At 44.7% G+C, this 21,208-nt stretch overlaps 1 protein-coding gene across 3 annotated transcripts in view; it reads left to right on the top strand.

Annotated features, from left to right (window-relative positions):
- Positions 1–21,208, top strand: part of TTC7A (tetratricopeptide repeat domain 7A) — a 194,450-nt gene that overhangs the window by 87,488 nt on the left and 85,754 nt on the right. The gene's annotated exons all lie outside the window — the stretch shown is intronic.

The following is a 21,208-nucleotide window of genomic DNA, read 5'->3' as shown; positions in this document are numbered from 1 at the left end:
TCTCTACAAATGGATGGTTTGGAGTGCCTTCTCATATCTCTTCTGTTGAGGCCTGTTTGTCATTTTGATACATTTCTAACATCTTTAAATTTATGTCATTGAGTCATGGTATTGTGTTTTCTTGGCTCTGCTGTCTTCAGTCAACATCAGCTCATGTAGCTCTTCCCATACTTCTCTCTATCACACACGTGATTCCTTAGAGTACAATATAACATTCCATTATGTTCATGTAACATAGCTTGTTTTGCCATTACACAACTGAATCTACTTTGTTTCCAATTCTTAGCTATCACAAAAAAGTGCTATCATGAATATTTTCATGTAGTTTGGAGACTTCTTATTAATGGCTTTCTTAGGAGTATAAGCGTAGTAGTAGAGTCTGTGGTTCAAAGGAAGGGTATGGATATTTTAGTCACTTCATTTGTCTAATTCCAAATTACTTTCCAAAATGGGTATACCATTTTATAACTCTACCAACAATGTAGCAGTGTGCCTTTCCTTCCTTGAATATTGATTATAGCCACCTGTTGTCATTTCTGCCAGTTTGTAGGATGTGAGGTAAGACCTCAGGGTTGTTAACTCCTCTTTTTTGAGGCTTTTAAAGATTAGTTTGGAAGAATTGTCAGAACAGTTTTAGCTTTTGCTGCTACTATGCTGCCATCCTGGTTCCACCCCACTCAGGGTTGTTTTGATTTGCATTTCTGTTATTATTAGTGATTTGGCACATTATTTCATGTGATTGTGAATATAGTTCTTTTGAGAACCATTAAAAAAATCTTTTGACTACTTGTTTTATTAAGGAATAGATCAGGAGGTTCTTAACCATTTCTTTTTCACAGATCCCTTTGGCAGTCTGATAAAACCTTTGTATACCTTCTCAGAATCAAGGTTTCAAATGTATAAAATAAAATAATCTAGGATTATAAAGGAAACTAGTTACATTGAAATAAGGGGGTAATTATTTTTCCCAATCCAAGTTCTCTGAGGAGGAGAAGGGGATCTTTTGATCCCAGGCCAAGAATTTCTGATCCTAATCCAACACCCACATTTTGCAGATGAGGAATATTGAGACTCAGAGTTCAAATTACTTGCTCAGGGTTATGGAAGAAGCAGGTGAAAGATGTGGGATTTGAACCCTGGTTTTCTGAGCCTGAATCCTGTGTTCTTTATACCACACTCAAAATCAAAGACTTGCAAAGCCTCACTTGGAAGCTCACTGGTGATCTGGATCAATCTCTCCCTAGATGGATCCACTCAGCCTTACAGTCTTCATTTGGAGGCCTCAGGGCTGGGCTCCACCATGTCTGTAGAGTCTTAAGGCAATTCTAGGCACGAGGAGGTTTTCCTATACTTTAAATGGAATTGTGCTTCTCTGCAACTCCCACCCTTTTCCTTCTTAGGTTTGCCCTCTGAGGCCTAGAAGAACAAGCCCAATTCTTCTTCCATGTGACAGTCTCAGCTATTTTTTTAAAACCCTTACATTCTGTCTTAGTAACTTAAGACAGAAGGGCAAGGGCTGGGCAAGTGAAGATAAGTGACTTGCCCAGGATCACACAGCTAGGAAGTGTCCTTTGGATGGTCTCATATGTTGTGGTCTCCAGACCCTCATCCTGGCTCATCTCCTCTGAGAGTCTCCATTTCATTGGTGTCCTTCCTTGGAATGTGACATCATCATCTAGATGTGAACTGACAAAGGCACCTACCACAGGGACTGCCAATCAATTTTTTTCACATAAACTTTTGATAGCTTTAGCACTTTCCTTCTTATGATTTTGATTAAAAAACAAGTGTGAACCGTCTTGTTACATCTGCCATTCATTCTAGCCTGTGACACGAGACACTATATATTAGATGCAGGACTTGAACCCAGTCTTCTTGACTTTAGTGCCAGTCTGCCATCTGGTATGCCAGGTTGCCTCTTATCAAATTAAGGGAACATTAAGTCATTTTTAGTTTATTTGGGCATGTCAGAATAATATTGGAGTTTATATGGGTATAAGACATTCCTCAATTGATAACAAAGGATATGAACAGTTAGTTTTGGAATGAAAAAATCAAAGCCATATACAGGCATATTTAAAAATGCCCATAATCATTACTTATTAGAGAAAAGCAAATCAAAATGATTCTCAGACATCACCTCAACACTTATCAGATTGGCTAAAATGATAAAAGGACAAAATGACAAATGTCAGGGATATGAAAAAATGGGGATATGAATGCACTGTTGGTGGAACTGTGAACTGATTTAATGATTTTGGAGAGCAATCCAGAATTATGCCCCCAAACTGGGTATACCCTTAGACTCAGCAATACTGGGTCTATTTCCCAAGGAGATCAAAGAAAAAGAAAACCTACATGTTGTAAAATAGTTAAAGCAACTCTCTTTGTCATAGAAAAGAACTAGAAATTTGAGGGGTTGTAAGGCTTAGTTCCAGGGTCGGTCAGCCCTGTGTGACCTTACTTGGGGTAACGAAAATGAAGAGTAACGAATGGATGCTATATGAAATGCATAGTGACAAAATTTATTGGATTCAGACAAAGCATATATAGGTTAAAACCACAGGAAGATATGACATTATCGCCCAGCAACAGCAGGAACCAATAATTGGGCGACTTCATAGGAATTCATGACGTTACCTGCCAGGCACAAGGAGGAACCGAGAGGATTCCAAAAAAGAATAGAAAAACAAGTCTCTCACAGTTTCTCACAGCCATTATCAAACCTCCCTCTGCTGACTATTCTAACCTTGAACACACAGCTGGGCAGGTCTTACACAGTTCAACCCATGACCTTGACTATGCAGCCCAAGCAGGGAGAAGAGGAGGGCTTTAACCATTACGGCTCTGCCTCGACTACAGGGTTACCTTTCAATTGAGGAATGGCTGGACACATTTTGGCATATGATTGTAATGGAATACTACTTCACTGTCAGAAATGATGAGCAGGTTATTTTTTTAAAAAACATGGAAAAGCCTACATGAAATTATGAAAAGCAAAACATGTAGAACCAAGATACAAGATACTAATGTTTGAAGAATAATTTGTATATATCTGCCTCCAGAGAAAGAACTAATAAAAGAAACAGGAAAGGCATAGTTTATATAATTTTCTTTTTCGGACAAGTGATACCTTTACTGGTGCAGAGAGGAGAAGGCGGGGGGATACTTGGGAATTTTGATGTTGACAACAAATACATTAATAAAAATAAAAACAAAATAATATTGGACCAAAAGTCCCAAATACAAATGCTAGTTCTCTAGTTGTGAGTTTGGGGGTTAGCACCCAGTCACATAATCTTCCTGAATCTGTTTCCTCATCTCTTCAGAAAGGGAAGATTATACTTGATGATCTGTAAGCATTTGATTTTCTCTTGGGTACATGAAGCTCCTCAGGCCCCAAATAAAGGAGATATAAGGCAGAGTAGATACCCCTGGAGGTCCAGGCATTTGTCCAGAAAATAAGGCTGGGGGTGGGACTGGGACTGGGACTGCTGAGATTCTGATCTGGTCCCAGAACCCCTCTCAGATACACAGCTCACCACACACACCTATCTCATGGTCCTAGGATAAAAACACTGTCTTTGGTTTCAAAGGATAGTGGCCTTTCGTTATGCACTCAGCCCTTCCAACCCGAGGCTGCTGTTTTCAGGAAGCCCTAAATTTAGGTCTTCTTGCAATGGGAGAGCTGTTTGCCTCCATGCTGTAATTATAGTCATTATGTGTATTCAGATTACATGGTAATAAAATTAGGATCGAATCATTTCAAATGGAAATCAGATGAGGAATAATCAGTGAGAAGTAATCAATGACAACATAAATAGAGGAGCCAGAAGAAACTTCAGCGTGGGGCTTCTTTCCCCAGAGTGAAGAGAACTGCTTAGCCTGAACTAAGATCCATGCTGGAGTCAGGAGATGATTCCATGGAGGACTTGAGGCAAGCAGAAGCTAAGGCCTGGCTTCTCCCAGTACTGTGACTCTGTCATGGACGGTCCCCCTCACCTTGGGTGCCTCACACCAAACAGTCCAAGAATGGCCAGATGGGTGGCTGGTTTGTTGGTTTGTTTTTTAATAGTGAATGAATGTTATAGTAGTAAAGAAAGTACCCTTGGGAATTAGGACCTTCAAGGCCCAGCTCTTCCACTTGCTCATTTGCAAGTCCCTTAATCCTTCAAGTCTGAGCCTCCAATAAATCGGGATCCTACTTTGTTCCCAATCGGATAGAACTGGTGCTCCGGGAACCTTGCCACCTTGTCAAAGCGAGAACATTCCTGATCAGGCATTTGGCCTTGCCTCATCAGCCCTGCTCTTCTTGTGTGTCCGTCTGGTGGTCATACTGATAATAGCTGCCTTAGGGTCAGCAGAGCAACTTCATTGGCCTTCTAGCTCCGGGCTGGATGCCCCAGAGCTGTTATCTCCATTTTTACAGATGAGGACAGGCTAGGGTACAGCTGTCCAAGGCGGAGTTTCAAATTGGGTCTTTCCTGATTGTTAAATCAGGCTGTTTTTCCAATGAACCAAGACCGCATTTGGGATTTGGGGAAGATTTTTGCATCTTCTGTGTCACCCCATCCTCCCTTTATCTCCAGGGATCAGGTATGGTCCAGCACTTAGAGCCCGTCCCAAGGTCACCGCTTTCCTCACTCCTAATGCCCCCAGCCTCCCTGGTACCTCACTGGGGATCCTTGGTCTCCTGGATCCAGGCTGGCTCTAGAATGTGCTCCCAACCACCCATCTTCTTTCCCCCACTCCCAGGCCCTTCCTTCTGAGGTTACCTCCAGTTTCCTCTTGGCTGTCAATGTTCTTCCTGAAGTGCAGGTTTAAATCTGCTGCCCCCCATCCCCTCACTAACCTGCAGTTGCTCTCTGTGACCTCTAGGATCAAATATAAATTCTTTGTCCTGCACCTTATTCCCTCCCCATCTCTTTCCCTGGCTGTCTGCCGGGCCTCAGGGGCCCCCTGAATTCTAGGGCCTCCCCGCAGTATGCAGGGTGTGCTGTGTGTATTGGAGCAGTGGAGGTGATGAGGATTTTGACACCTGACATGTGGTTGCTACCTTTCCCCTTTCCCACCATTCCCTCAGCCACATTGGCCTAAGAACCCCATTCTTTTAAACCTTTGCCTTCCATCTTAGAATGGTGCTTCATGTTGGTTCCAGGAAGAGTGGCGTGAGCTAGGTAGGGCATAGGAGTTCAGTGCCTTGGCCCAGGGTCACAATGTCAGAAAGTGTCTGAGGTCAGATTTGAACCCAGGCCCCCTATCTCTAGGCCTGGCTCTCCATGCTGAGTCCCTGGCTGCCCCCTGTTTGGTGTCTTTAATGCTTCTCCCAGGTGCCTGGCCCAGGGGAGGCCCTCACTGAAGGGTCTCCACCACAGGGCATGAGCTCCTTGAAATGAGGGGCTTCCTTTGTCTCTCAGGTGCTCGGCATGTGGCAGACGCTTCAGAAATGCTTGAAGGCCTGTCCTGGACCAGCGAGTCTGGGCCGAGAGTGGGCCGTGAGCCAAGGACACCCTGTCCTTAGGGACTGACACGTTGGGCGTGAGCCAGGCGGGGCCATGGTTCGGAGCCCGGGCCCTGCGCCGGCCTAAGCTGTAGCTCCCAAGGCTCGAGCTGCTGGGCGCTGACATGGCTCTGGTTGGAGGATGGGGGGAGACGAGCAGGCACATTTGAAAAATGAGTTGGGCTGAGTGAAATCCAGCTGGATGGCCGGGAGCCCGGAGGCCGAGCACCTGCTGCCCTCTGCTTCCTTGTCCCGGTGCCCAAGTTTTGGGTTCATGCTCATACCAAAAGATGCCTGTGTCAGAGGGCAGGCTTGGCTGGATCATCTTCCTCTCTTGGGGGGCCTCAAGGTCAGGGGGAAGGGGGAGAGGTGGAGGAGGAGGCCCGGCCGACCAGGCCCCAGGCACCAGCTCCCTCCCTTGCTGGCCCGGGTAGAGACCTCGGACTGGAGCTCTCAGACCTGACCCCGAAACCAGAGAGGGAGGAGCAGGTGCATGGGGCGGGCCTCCTCCGGGAGCAGACTGTGCAGCCGAGGCTCCAGAGGCTGGGGTTGGGTTCCCAGGAGATGTCTCTGGTTACCCTAATGGAGAGAAGGGAGAACTCCTCTCAAAACAATTTTGCTTATTATGTGTGAGATATATATCCACCTATAAAAATATGTATGTATATATTTATATATAGGTATGCCTATGGATATAAAGTATACACTTTCATTTAAAAAATAGGCATCCAAAGAATCATAAAGCCATAGAGTAATGAGGCTGGAAGGGACCTGAGGGATCTTGTGATTCAAAGTTTCTGATGACCCTGGGGTCTGTGAATTTTTATTCACATATTCATAACTGTATTTCAATATGTTGGTCTCCTTTGTAAGCCGAGGTATTTTATGCATTTAAAACTCTTTTTTGAGGTGTCCAAGGGTTGGCCAAATTGCCAAAGATATCCACAATGCACACAAGAAAGATTTAAGATTCTCTTTGGTGTTTAGGTTAGTTGTTTGCAAGTGAAACAGCTAAGGCCCAGAGGAGGGAAGATCATTTAAAACCTGTATTAGCACCCAGGCGCCTGGCTCCCAGCAACAATATCTCTTAGAACACTTTTGTGAAGAGAGGAAGGTGGGCAGGTGGTCTGTAATACCTTGTGGGGGAGAGGTTAGCTGAGTTGGAAGAGAAGCAGACGTGAGAATCCATCAAATGAAGAATGTGTCATAGCCCCCATTTTATACTGTCTCCCTTTGTAGCAAGTCATCTCCCTGGGTTCAAATCCAGCCTTGGACATGTACTAGCCATGTGACCCTGGGGAAGTCATTAACCCTGTTGACCTGAGTTTCCTCATAACATAAACTGGAGAAGGAAATGGCAGACCATTCTGGGCTTTTTGCCAAGAAAACCCTGAGTGGGATTCCCAAAGAGTCAGACGTGACTGAGTGCCACCAACAAAAGCCCTGTCTGTGTCCTCAGCCTCACTTTTTTTTTTAACCCTTATCTCTTCTGCCTTGGAACCAGAAGAGTGATAAGGGGGCTAGGCAATGGGGGTTAAGTGACTTGCCCGGGAATACCCAGCTAGGAAGCGTCTGAGGTCAGATTTGAACCCAGGACCTCCTGTCTCTGGGCCTGACTCTCCATCCACTGAGCCACGCAGCTTGCCCCACTCACTACATCTTTTGTGAAGATTAATCATGAGCTGCCAGTGATCTTTCCTCCCAAACCCACCCATCTTAGGCCTTTTTAGCTCCAAAATTTTGCTTCCACTCTGAACCTCTTTGTCATTGTATTTTTTTCTAAATCTGTGGTATCTATAACAGCAAGATTCATAATGCAAGCTGGAGCATTTTGGTGCAGCATATTGTGCAGCCATATCTGCCCTACAATTTCCTCTGGCAATTGTCTTGTCCTAAAGAATGCCCTTTGCAGTGAATCACTGCCAAATCCTTTAGTAGTTGGAGAGATGACAGTAATTCTCAAATTATTTCTGCGGGAGCGATTCTTTTCCCACTAGATGTTAAAAATCCTCTCTGAAGCCAGAGAGAACCGACAGCATGGCAAATTCCAAATGCATACTTGGAATCAGTGTAAATATTTGCATGTTTGTCTATTGCCTGCTCACATGTGTGTTTTAGAGCAATTAATTCTGTTCCCTGAGCACTTGGGTTCCTAGGTGGTGAAGCAAACTATAGGATCTCAAATTCACTTACTACTGCCGAACCTGTAAATCTTATTCCATTCTGCATATATAACTTGGGTGGTTACCATGTCTGCTTCCATAAGAGCCCTCAAATCTGGCCCTTTCTTGTACTATGACCCGACTCCTCGAGTCTCCCCGATTCTAACCAGTCCTGCACCTGATCCTGCTGGGTCATTCCCCTCCTCTATAAGCTCCAGTGGCTCCCTGTTGTGTGCCTCCTAGAGAAGCCCAGCATAAATGCCTGCATAACCACTCCCAGGTTAGCCTTCCTGCCTCCATGCCAATCAGTCCATGAGCATTTATTAAGTCCTTTCTTCATGCAAGGAACTGTGAACAGAAAAGCAAAAACTGTCCCTTCCCCAAGAAACTTGTGAGCTCATGGAGGAGAGAGCATGTAAACAGCTAATCCTCATAGGACACATCCACTTTGTCCACTGTGCCACCTTGCTGGAGTCAGGGAGACCTGAAACACTGACTAGCTGGGTGATCCTGGGTGAGTCACTGAACACTTTTGGCCTCAGCTTCCTCATCTGTAAAATGAGTTGGAGAGGGAAATGACCAACAACTACAGTGTTTCTGCCAATAAAATCCTGAAATGGGATGGGAAGGAGGCAGACTTCAATAAACAAAAAGCCATGATGTGGACCACAGGGGACCGTTTCTATGACTTTGACACCATTGGTCTTGACCTTTAAGTCCCATCTAACCCTGAATTTTGATTATCAGACTTCTGAGGAGTTCATGAATTGTCTCATACAACAGCTTGCTAACAAACTAGCAGGAGATGATAGACCATAATGGCATAATAGAATGTGCTCAGGTGGTTTTAAAATAATCCCAAGGGCTAATTATTCATGTCTCACAGTAGAAGACTGGAACCACTATGGTCTAAGTTTCTTTGTTAGAGAACTGAATGATGAATTTGAGAACATTTGTCAACTATAAAAGTTGGAATTGTTAATACTCTAATAATATTGCATATGCCTATATCACTATGTTCTATACCTACCTTATCTACATTATTCTACCTACATTATCTCTGGTGATCTTCACAACAACCCTATGTGGTAAGTAGGGAAGGGGAGTTAGTCCCATTTGACAGATAGGACTACTGAGACTTGGATTAAGTAGTTAAATAAATTGCCCAAGTTCACATGATTACTTAGTGATGAAGATAAAATTCTCCCAATTCTACTGTACCAGTTTGATTAAAGGGAAGGACCCAGAATTGGTCAACATCATTGAAAGAGGGCTATACAATTTTTTAAAGACATCATTGCCATGAACCCCTCCCCCAATTTTGCTTATTGCTTAGTGCAGTTTTTATGCTATAGAATTATCTTACTTTTTTAAAAGCACATGTTTGCTTGTGATCATGTCATCAGTATCTCAGACTTTCTAAAAGGGACCTCCTGGGCCATCTTTTCCCTCCCTTTCCAGGGGAATTAAAAAGAACAGAGACAAGAATTGCTTGCCTAGTGCTTAGAATGTTTTGGCCTCTTCCGTGAAGTCTTCTTTATAATTATTTCAACTCCCATTGATCTCCAAGAAACAGAAATATAGGCGAAGGTACCTCAGCAATCATTTAATCCAACTCAAACCTGACAAGGAATTCCTGTCACCACAGAGCCAACAAGTGACCAGCCAGCCTCTGCTTGGAGACCTCCAAGGAAAAACCCATTACCTATCTCAATAACCATTTCTACTTCTGCACAGCTCTTGATTGATGAGGTCAAGCTGAAATAGTCCGTTTTGCATGTTCCACTCATTACTCCTTGTTCTGCCCCCCAGGACCAAACAAGAAGAGTCCAATCCAAGCAATGCATGACAGCACTATAACAAAGATGGCAGCCATCATGTTCCCTCTTAAGGCTTCTTTTCTCCATGCTAAACATCTGCATTTTCTTCAACTACTCCTTCTATCACCTTCAGTTGCTCCCATCTGGACACTGTACATTTATCAGTGGCCTTTAGAATTGAACTCAGTGTTCTAGTGTAATCTGATCAGGGCAGAGCACAACAGCACTGTTACCTTTTTATTACTGGCTTCTTGTAGATCAAGATTGCATTGGGTTAGGGGCAGTTGGGTGGCTCAGTGGATGAGAGCCAGGCTTGGAGACAGGGAGGTCCTAGGTTCAAATCTGGCCTCTGACACTTCCTAGCTATGTGACCCTGGGCAAGTCACTTAACCCCCATTGCCTAGCCCTTATTGCTCTTCTGATATTTAGTACTGGTTCTATGACAGAAGGGAAGGCTTTAAAAATAAGTTTGCATTCAATTTTTGACTGCCCTGCCACCCTGATGTCTCCTATGGAGCCTGCAGGCCACTAAATCATCTAGATCTTTTTTTTTTTCAGACAAACTAATCTCTCCCCCACCCCAATCATAAATTATAAAATTAATTTATCAAACCCAAGTGCAAGACTTTATATTTATCCCTATTGGGTTTCATCTTATTTGATTCATCCCAACCTTATAGTTGATCAAGATCCTGATGGATCTTGACATGCAATATATTAGCTCTCCCTCTCCTATGGAGAGTAGAGACCATTCCTCCAATATCCATTATCCAAGTAATTGATAAAAATAAAAGCTAGCATAGAACCATGCACAGATTCCTGGGCACTGGCTATGCTAGACACCTCTACCCAGGCAGACATTGATGACTGAGTAATTGTTAAAAGTCTTGATTCCATCTAATAATGTATCAATCAACCCATACCTTTTATCAAAGAAGTTGAAGAAAAATCTATCTAGACCAGAGGTGTCTGGGGCCTGCAACACTTCTGAATACCCCTTCTTTCCTGTTTGAGTTTGACACCATTTCTCTAATCTTCCAGTTAAACAACCTCATCAAAAAGGCAAATAATAAAGTCAGTCTGGCATGACCTCTCTTTGATGAAACCATGCTGGGTCTTTGTCTTTCCTGCTTTGTTTTCTAGTGGCCCCTCTCCATCTCTTTAATGATGCATTCTCGAATTTCCCCAAGAATCAATGTCCAACTCCCCAGCCTATGATTACAGACTCTTGTTTTCTTCTTGTAAAAGTCTGGGCATCTGCCCTTCTCTAGTCCTGGGATACCCTTCCTACCCAGCCTTTCAGCTCTCACTGGCATTGGCTCAGCCGTCTCATCTACTAGTCCAAGGATAGGTCATTTGGCTGAGTGAACTCAAGGTCCTGTAGGGCAGTGGCGGGATCTCTTACTGTCTCCTCACCTACTTTGGATACCAGCCTCCTCCTAGGCATTTTTGTTCTGTCCTTTCCCATCCAAAGGTCATTTTGCTTGGCAGAGAAAACAGAAGCAAATCAATCATTAAATCAGCTCTGCCTTCTCTGTGTCAGTGGCTCTACCCATTCTTTGATTTTTCATTCCCTCTTTCTCCTGATATAGAAAAAGACAGTAAAATAGATCATGGTAATAGGTGACTTTCTAAGTTGATGTGCCACTGCAGGGATCATTATGTAGGGTTTAGTGGCCCATTTCTATTTGAGTTTGATACTCCTGGCCTAGAACAGCTAGATGTTAAATGTCTTACTTGCCTTGGGTCATACACTCACTTTGAGTCAGAGGCAGGACCCACATCTTACTTCAAGGCAGACTCTATCCAGTACATCATGCTGCCTCTCTTTTGGATATATCTTTTGAAAATCTACATCTGAGGGATAACTGGGTAGCTTAGTGGATAGAGACCCAGACCTTGAGGCAGGAGGTCCTGGGTTCCAATTTGACCTCAGAAAATTTCAAGCTGTGTGACCCTGGGCAAATGGCCTGGCCCTTACCACTCTTCTGCCTTAGCACCAATACTTAGTGTTGAATCCAGGATGGAAGGTAAGGCTTTTAAAAAATCTGAGCTGGCAAGCCATTCTCCAATTGATAAATGGGCAAGGGACATGAATAGGCAGTTCTCAGATAAAGAAATCAAAACTATTAACAAGCACATGAAGAAGTGCTCAACATCTCTTATAATCAGAGAGATGCAAATCAAAACAACTCTGAGGTATCACCTCACACCTAGCAGATTGGCTAACATGACAGCTATGGAAAGTAATGAATGCTGGAGGGGATGTGGCAAAGTAGGGACATTAATTCATTGCTGGTGGAGTTGTGAATTAATCCAACCATTCTGGAGGGCAATTTGGAACTATGCCCAAAGGGCGACAAAAGAATATCTACCCTTTGACCCAGCCATAGCACTGCTGGGTCTGTACCCCAAAGAGATAATGGACACAAAGACTTGTACAAAAATATTCATAGCTGCGCTCTTTGTGGTGGCCCAAAACTGGAAAACAAGGGGATGCCCATCAATTGGGGAATGGCTGAACAAACTGTGGTATATGTTGGTGATGGAATACTATTGTGCTCAAAGGAATAATAAAGTGGAGGATTTCCATGTGAACTGGAACAACCTCCAGGAAGTGATGCAGAGCGAGAGGAGCAGAACCAGAAGAACATTGTACACAGAGACTAATACACTGTGGTATAATCGAACGTAATGGACTTCTCCATTAGTGGCGGTTTAATGTCCCTGAACAACTTGCAGGAATCCAGGAGAAAAAAACACCATTCATAAGCAAAGGATAAACTATGGGAGTGGAAACACCGAGGAAAAGCAACTGCCTGAATACAGAGGTTGAGGGGACATGACAGAGGATAGACTCTAAATGAACACTCTAGTGCAAATACTATCAACAAAGCAATGGGTTCAAATCAAGAAAACATCTAATGCCCAGTGGACTTACGCGTCGGCTATGGGGGGTGGGGGGGGGGAGGAAAAGAAAATGATCTATGTCTTTAACGAATAATGCTTGGAAATGATCAAATAAAATATATTAAAAAAAATAAAGATGGAGGAGGGCTACAAAAAAAAAATCTGAGCTGGGGGTGAGCTCTCTGTGTAGTATGATCATTCACTCATCGTCTTCAAGTCTGTGATCCCTGTGAGGTCATGTTTGCCCCTTCTCTGGCCTCCTCTTGCCCTGGGCACGGGTGCCTGCAGTACTTGGCATTTAAAGGTCACGGATCAGTTTCCCCTGCGTTCAAGTAGCCGCTGTCACCTGCTGTGTGACCGGAGAGCTGGAAGAGAGGCCCTGTGTATGTGTGACTGTGTGTCTGTCTGTCTGTGTCAGGTGTGTGTGAATGTACACCATGTATCCCCCCCAAGCAGCCCCACCACGTTCAGGCAGGGAGGCTAGGAGCTGGGACAACAGGGCAGTGTCTCCTGGAGGCTGGAGAGGGGCCTGTGCTGGGGGTGCAGGCGGGCTTCCTGGGCTCCCAGGTTGGGGGAGGAGGAGTTGTGCCTGCTTGGGCTGGCTGCTAGAGGAGTCTCTGATCTTGTGGCTGCAGAAAGCCCTTGGAATGGATGAAATGGGGAGGGATTCGGCAGGATCTCTCTCTCTCTTTTTTTTTATTTTATAATATTTTATTTGATCGTTTCCAAGCATTATTCATTAAAGACAAAGATCATTTTCTTTTCCTCTCCCACCTCCCCCAGTAGCCAATGCGTGATTCCACTGGGTATCACATATGTCTTGATTCGAACCCATTGCCATGTTGTTAGTATTTGCATTAGAGTGTTCATTTAGAGTCTCTCCTCTGTCATGTCCCCTCAACGGCTGTAGTCAGGCAGTTGCTTTTCCTCGGTGTTTCTACTCCCACAGTTTGTCCTCTGCTTATGGATAGTGTTTTTCTCCTGGATCCCTGCAGATGGTTCAGGGATATTACACCGCCACTAATGGAGAAGTCCATTACGTTCGATTATACCACAGTGTATTAGTCTCTGTGTACAATGTTTTCCTGGTTCTGCTCCTCTCGCTCTGCATCACTTCCTGGAGGTTGTTCCAGTCTCCATGGAATTCCTCCACTTTATTATTCCTTTTAGCACAATAGTATTCCATCACCACAGATACCACAATTTGTTCAGCCATTCCCCAATTGAAGGGCATCCCCTCGTTTTCCAATTTTTGGCCACCACAAAGAGCGCAGCTATGAATAGTCTTGTATAAGTCTTTTTCCTTATTATCTCTTTGGGGTACAGACCCAGCAGTGCTATGGCTGGATCAAAGGGTAGACATTCTTTTATTGCCCTTTGGGCATAGTTCCAAATTGCCCTCCAGAATGGTTGGATCAATTCATAACCCCACCAGCAATGAATTAATGTCCCTACTTTGCCACATCCCCTCCAGCATTCATTACTTTCCTTTCGGCAGGATCTCTTAAGGAAAATGACTTTGGATGGATTAGAATGGAAAGACACATGAGGTTGATAGATGAATTAAGAGGCTGTTGCTGGGCCAGGTCTGGAGAGGGGAGATCCTGGGTTCAAATGGGGCCTCTGACACTTCCTAGGCATGTGAGCAAGTTACTTAACTCCAGTGGCCTAAACCCATTTTGGGGAAAGCATAGCATGCCTACTGGGGTGGCTCTGAGGGGGCTTCTCCCCTCCCCCTCCCCACAGGCCCTGCTGCCCAATGGGAGTACTCCCTCCCTCCTCTGTCTGGGGTAAAAATGGGGGCTGGCTCCCAGGTGCTGTGAGCGTACAGTTTGGGCATGGCTGGCTCTAAAAGGTTCTCCCAGGATGGATTCTGACTTACTAGCGATTCTAAGACAGAGGCCATTGCTATAGCCTGGGTGACCCGGGCCAAGGACCTCCCCTAAGATGATGACCTTGTGAGGGGAGGGAGATTCAGATCCACGGATGTCGAGGAAGAGGTCATCCATACCTGAAAGACTTAGTTTTAGAATAAAATACTTTATATTGACTTTTTAAAAGAAGAAAGAAGGGGGCAGAGGGCTGCAGGGCAGATAGAGTGCTGCACCTGCCTCAGATACTCACTGGGTGACCCTGGACAGGTCACTTCACCCTTTTCACCTCCATTTCCTTATGAGTAAAATGAGCTGAACAAGGAAATGGCATGTCTGCCGAGAAAACCCCAAATGGGGTCAGTCACAACTAAAAATGACTAAAGAACAAGGACAAGGTTGCCTGCCAGCCACGGCTTCATCCAAAGGGAGTTAGGCCCCCATTTTTGACAAGATTGTTCAACTGATGGATTAGGGGACTGTGGGACAAGGACACAGGAGGAAAATCGAGGGTCCCCACAGACAGGATCATGAAGCTGGGAGCCCAGAAAGGGGCGCCGTGGCACCCTGACCAAAACAGTAGTTAAGAAGAGAGATGTAACACCTTTCCCAGAACCCTCCGCCATAACGTTCTCTCCCAGTTTAGGACGAAGGTCAGTGCTTGACTTTTCTCTCCTCGTCTCTCCCAAACCATCTCTTTTCTCCTGGAGAGGCAATCTTTAGTGTAGCCTGGTGGTGAAATCCTGTTTGTTTCTCCGTCCCAATGGCCTCCCACTCTTCGTCCTCCCTTCTGGTTCCCAGGTTCGCTCAGAGTCTGGTGCTGGCCTCCCCCCCTTTTACCTATGTTGATTGCCATTACCTGTTCATGGTTTCATGGCGATGATGTCCGGGAGGGCCTGTCTGCCTTCTCACTTGGCGCTAGAGACTCTTTTTAGCACTTGAAGATCAAGCATCAATTTCTCCTGAATTCCGGTCTCTAGAGCTCTGGTTTACTGTGTGTCTGTAGAGCTGTCGGATCATTGTAGTTGGAAGAGAGGCTTAGTACAACCTTTATATTTTCTGGATCAGAACACAAGCCTGGAGAAGCCAGTGATTTGCCTGAGGGAAGGTAGAAAGTGGCCCACTCAGATTTACCCCCAGTGGCTCACAATACAGCATTCTCTCCTGTTCTTCCAAATCTGGCACATCCCCAAGTTTCTCATTGGTATAAGTGGGATACAAATACTAGTAGAGTGCCAACCTTGTGGGTTTTTAAAAATTAATTCATTTGTTTATTGGTCACATTAAAATTCCCAGATATCTCCCTCCCCTCCTTCCCACACTAGAGAAGGCATCTGGGTCTCTAAATAAAACTGTCTCACCTGTTTCCCTTCATCTTTTTCTGGAGGTGGCCATACACAAGCCATTCACTCTTCAAACTATATTTCTGTGGCTTGAGAGGATGTTGAAAAAGAACATAATCTCTGTGCCAGGCAGCTTACCTCAGACTGACAAATAGAAGCAAGCAGGAAGGTCCTCACCCCCAGAGTCTGCCCTCTGGAGAGGAAAATCCCCCCCCACCCCACCCCCCAGGGGGAACTGAAAGGAGATGACTGGCCGAGATCTGGCGGACCTTCAGCTCTCAGAGTGTGAGGTTCCCACCATAGGATCGAGTGGGAAGCGCTCTGAAATGTGAGTGCCCTGCGCCAGGCCTGGCCACTCATCCACCAGGGGATGGGACTGGGGACACAGCAGAGGCAAGGCTCACTGTGTGGCCGATTTCTCTCTGACCATTACCGCAGCCTTGTCTGTGAGGAGCACCCTGGCCCTGGGTGGAGAGCGAGGCTCCCATGTCCCCTGGTTTCCGCTGCTGACCACTAGACAGCTGGCCCTGTGTGTAAGAGAAAGCCGGCCTGGCAGAGGAGACGGGCCTGGGCCCCACCTCACCCTCCATGGCCCTGGGGAGGCTCCCTGGTGGGCTCAGAGGCAGGAAGGCCCCGTCCCTCATTCACACAGCTCTTGGGAGGCACAGTGGCATCATTGGGGGTTCCTTTCCACACTGAAGCAAAGCGTTCGGCCTTCATAAGAAATAATAAGGAGGAAGACTTGGGAGAAGGCTGGCCCGACTTAACACAATGTGGGTGTGCAGAGCCACAAGACAAGCTCCAAATGTCTGTGATGGCTTAGGCCAGGAGGCCTTGCAAGCCCGCTGCCCATGTGGCCAGGAGCAAATGAAGACGTCATTGGGAAATGCCCTTGGAAATAAATAAAGTGCAGTGTAGCAGAAGTCACAGGGATGTGTCCTTTCCTAAACTGAATGGCGGGCTCCGGGGACACTGCACTAGCAGCCACCATTTGTATTTGCCTTTGGCCTCTCCCCATAGCCAGAACAGAGCCAGGCCCATGCAATGGAATGATAACAGTGGTCCTGACCTGGAGGGACAGGGGAGGAGTGACTTATCCCTCTTCCTTTCAACAGGGAGCTCTGAAGGGGAGGGGTCCTACTCGGGCATGTGGTTACATGTTAAGTTTGCTGAACGGCTTTTTTCCCTCTCTTTTTAATTCTTTGTAATTAAAAATGGTTCTCTGGGTAGAAAAGGAATAGGTTCAGAAATGAACAGGATTGGGAACAGCTGGGTGGCCCAATGGATTGAGAGCCAGACTTAGAGAGGTGAAGTCCTGGATTCAAATATGACCTCAGATACTTCCTAGCTAGGTGACCCTGGGCAAGCCACTTAACTCTCATTGTCTGGCCCTTACCACCTTTCTGCTTTAGAACTTAGTATGGATTCTGAGGCATAAAGTGAGAGAGAGACAGAGAGAGAAAGAGAGAGGGAGGGAGGGAGGGAGGGAGGAAGGAGAGAGAGAGAGAGAGAGAGAGAGAGAGAGAGAGAGAGAGAGAGAGAGAGAGAGAGAGAGAGAGAGAGAGAGAGAGAGAGAGAGAGACAAAGAGAGAGAGAGAGACAAAGAGAGAGAGACAGAGACAGAGAGAGAGAGACAGAGAGAAAGAGAGAGAGGAAGGAAGGAAGGAAGGAAGGAAGGAAGGAAGGAAGGAAGGAAGGAAGGAAGGAAGGAAGGAAGGAAGGAAGGAAGGAAGGAAGGAAGGAAGGAAAGTGATAAAAAGCAAAATGTATGAAAATATTTTCAAAAGTTCCATACTAATGTGTTATTATTATTATTATTATTAGCCAGGCATGAGGCAAAGCAAACAGCTTAGTTATTTAATAGCATCAAATTTTACCAGGAGAGAATGGAATTTGGGATGTGTGCCACAAGGAAGAATTCCTCATGAGGGAGAGCACAACATAGGACCCAGAAGAGGAAAAGCAGACAGGACCAGTCACAGGATATCCCAACCAGGGTGACTATTTGCCTTGTCTGGCTTTGTTAAGTCTAGACAAAGATGGTCACTGAAGAGTTCAAAGACATGGCTTTAGGCAAGGCCACCCTTGTGCACTGCCCATGACCTCCCATTGCCCCGTCAACTTGGGGCCATCACTTCTAGTCCCCAGACTTGGGTTTTTTCTGGAAAATGGATTAAATAATTTTCCACAGACATGTGAATGATTGAAATCAATTATGTTATATAATGAAATAGGTACAGGATTTGGGAGTTGAGACCTGGGTTCAAATTCTGCTTTTTGTTTTTCATTGTGAGTTTATTTGTTTCATTAGGGTGTACCCAAGAACCCTTTGAGATCAGGGGTAAAAGGGTGTGATTTTTTTTAAGGTATTTATTTTTTTGTTTTCATCTGCATTCCTATTCTAACAGTTCTTTCTCCAGAGGTGGATAGCATTCTTTGTCATAAGTCCTTCAGAACTGTCCTGGATCATTGTATTGCTGAGTATAACAAAGTTTATCACATTTGATCATTCCACAGTATGGCAGTTAACTGTAAAATATTTTCCTGGTTCTGCTTATTTCACTCTATATCAGTTCACATAGGTCTTTGTAGCTCTTTCTGAAATCCTATTCATCATTCCTTACAGCACAATAGTATTAAATCACTTTCATATACCACAGTTTGTTCAGCCATTCCCCAGAGACATCCCTTTAATTTGCCACCACAAAAAGTGTAGCTATAAATATTTTTTTACAAATGCATCCTTTTTTTTTTTTAAGTTTCTTTGAGATAAAGACCTAGAATTGCTGGATCAAACAAAGGTCATGCATTATTTTATAGCCCTTTGGGCATAATTCCAAATTGCCTTCCAAAATGGTTGAATCAATTCACAACTCCACTAGCAATGCATTAGTGTCCCAATTTTGCCACATCCCCTCCAACATTTATTACTTTCCCTTATTTTTTTATTTTTATTTCCTGTTCCTTTACTGTTATGTTGGCCAGTATGGTAGATGTAAGGTGGTACCCCAGAATTGTTTTGATTTGCATTTCTCCAATCAAGAGGGTTTTAGAATATTTTCTTCATATGATTATTGATAGCTTTGATTTCTTCATCTGAAAACTCCCCATTCATATTCTTTAACCATTTATGAATTGGGGAATGACTTGGATTCTTATAAATTTGACTTCATTTATATATTTATTAGAAATTATATATAGAAATTAGACCTTTATCAGAGAAATCTGTTATAAAAATTTTTCCCAGTTTGTTTCTTCTCTTCTAATCTTGGTTGCATTGGTTTTATTTGCACAAAACCTTCTTAATTTAATATAATCAGAATTATTCATTTTATATCTTGTTCTTCATCTTTTATTTGGTCATAAATTCTTCCCTTCCTCATAGATCTGACAGGTAAACTATTCTAAGTTCCCCTAGTTTACTTGTAATATCGCTCTTTATAAGTTCAGATCATATGCCCATTTTGACCGTATCTTGGTATAGGGTATGAGATATTCATCTAAAATTAGTTTTTATCATAGTTTTCCAGTTTTTTCAGCAGTTTTTGTCAAATAGTGGATTCATATGACAAAATCTGGGGCCTTTGGGTTTATCAAACACTAGCTTGCTGAGGTCATTTACCCCTAGTCTTATTCCATTGATCTACCCTTCTATCTTTTAGCCAGTACTAGATTGTTTTGATGATCACTGCTTTATAGTACAGCTTAAAGATCTAGTACTGCTAGGCCACCATCCTTTAGTTCCCTTGATATTCTTGACCTTTTGTTCTTCCAGATGAATTTTGTTATTATTTTTTCTAGTACTATAAAATAGTTTTTTTGGGTAGTTTGATAAGTATAGGACTGAATAAGTAAATTAATTTAGGTAAAATTGTCATTTTTTTGATATTAGCTTGACCTACCCAAAAGAAATTAATGTTTTTCCAATTATTTAGGTTTAACTTTATTTGTGTGAAAAGTGTTTTGTAGTTGTGTTCATATAATTCCTGTCTTTGTCATAGCAGATAGATTCCCAAATATTTTACATTGTCTACAGTGATCTTGTGTTGTTTTTTTTAAATAAAATTTTATTGATTTCTTTTAGCATCATCAGGATTTCTCCCATTATCCCTCTCCCTTTCCTCTTCAAGAGAGTCATCCCACCTAACAAATAATATTTTTAAGATGGCATCCCACCTAACAAATAACATTTTTAAGAAGAAAAAGATGAGAGGGGGAAATCTGTAAAACCAATCAAGTGTGTCAAAAAAGTCTGAAAATGTCTGCAGTGTTGCAGTTCTGCAGACCTCATTCCTCAGCACAGAAAGGAGTGGGTGCTGGGGCCCTGCTGCTGGCTTGTGATTGCTCAGCATCCCTCCTCGTGTCTCTGACCACCGAAGCCTTCCTGTGCGTCTGTGTCCTGGCAGCCTGTGGGATCTCATGGGGAGACTTCCCGATGTCAGCCCAGCTTGGGGGAGAAGGGGCAGTGCGTGCTGTAAGTGTGCCGGTGCTGGGGGCATGAGAGCAGCGTGAGGGCATCTCCGCGTGGGCCTCTCCCATCTCACCTGGATCGTGAATGTCTGCCCTTGCCTGGCCCTGCCCACCTCTATCCTGTTGTAGTCCCCCTGATGCCATAAAAATCCTGCAGGAGGCATTCCTGAGAGCCAGACCTCCGGCCCACATGCTGCCTTTTCATTTCGCTGGCCAGGATGGAGGGGCCCACACGCATGGAGGGATGAGAGGCCCCCAGGGGCTCCCGGGAATGTGCCAGGCACTTTTCCACCCCAGCCCCCTGCTCAGTAGTGGGAGGACTCTTAGATGTCCTCAGTCCTGTGACGCTGGAAGCATGGTGGGTCCTCTCTTTCTGTGGGAGTGAGCCTGCCCAGGACCCAGGGTGCTCTACTTAGAGGCAGGGAGGCCATCTCAGGTGTTTCACCGCCTTAGTAGACTTGAACAAAGGCCCAATTTAAAATAATAAATCACCAGGTCACAAAAGGTGCCTGTCACCACACTGGAGTGATTCTGAGGGAGCTGGAGCAGCGGACGGCTGTTCTCCAGCTCCAAGGACAGAAACAAGCCCAGCCCCCTGCTGCCCCTCCGTGTCCCAGATCTCCAGCCTCCCTGCCTGTGATCAGAGCAGGAGGGACCAGAGACCCAGGGCTTAACCTAGTCCATTCCTCACTACCTCCTTTAGCCAGAAAACATTCTGCCCATTGAGATTGGAGAAGTGCAGTTGGAGACAGTGCATACTGGATCCAGGTACAAATTCCACCGTCAATCCATCTTAGCTGGGTGACCCTAGGCAAGTCACTTGATGCTTTGGACCTCTTCTGGAAAATAAGAAGGATTTGACTCGAATCCCTTTTAGCCCTGAATCTGTGATCCTCCAGTGTGCCAGCATGCTATTCATGGAGACCAGTGAGGGGTTGGGGGAAGGGAGGGGGCAGATGGGCCCATCATTAATGTCTGCTCCCTGCCTGCGCCGTGTAGCCAGAACCAATGGCTGACATTTTTGTTGTATTTTATTCATTGTCCTCTTTCTTCCCCTCCAGTGAAGACCTGACCAGTCACTTTGTTTTCTTCCATTTTATTGGGAGCCGGGGAAGCAGCTCATCAGAAATCT

Source organism: Monodelphis domestica, chromosome 1 (assembly GCF_027887165.1).
Source record: "Monodelphis domestica isolate mMonDom1 chromosome 1, mMonDom1.pri, whole genome shotgun sequence".
NCBI lineage: Eukaryota > Metazoa > Chordata > Mammalia > Didelphimorphia > Didelphidae > Monodelphis > Monodelphis domestica.
The sequence above is the reverse complement of the archived record's forward strand: the minus strand, read 5'-3'. Positions and strand labels throughout refer to the sequence as shown.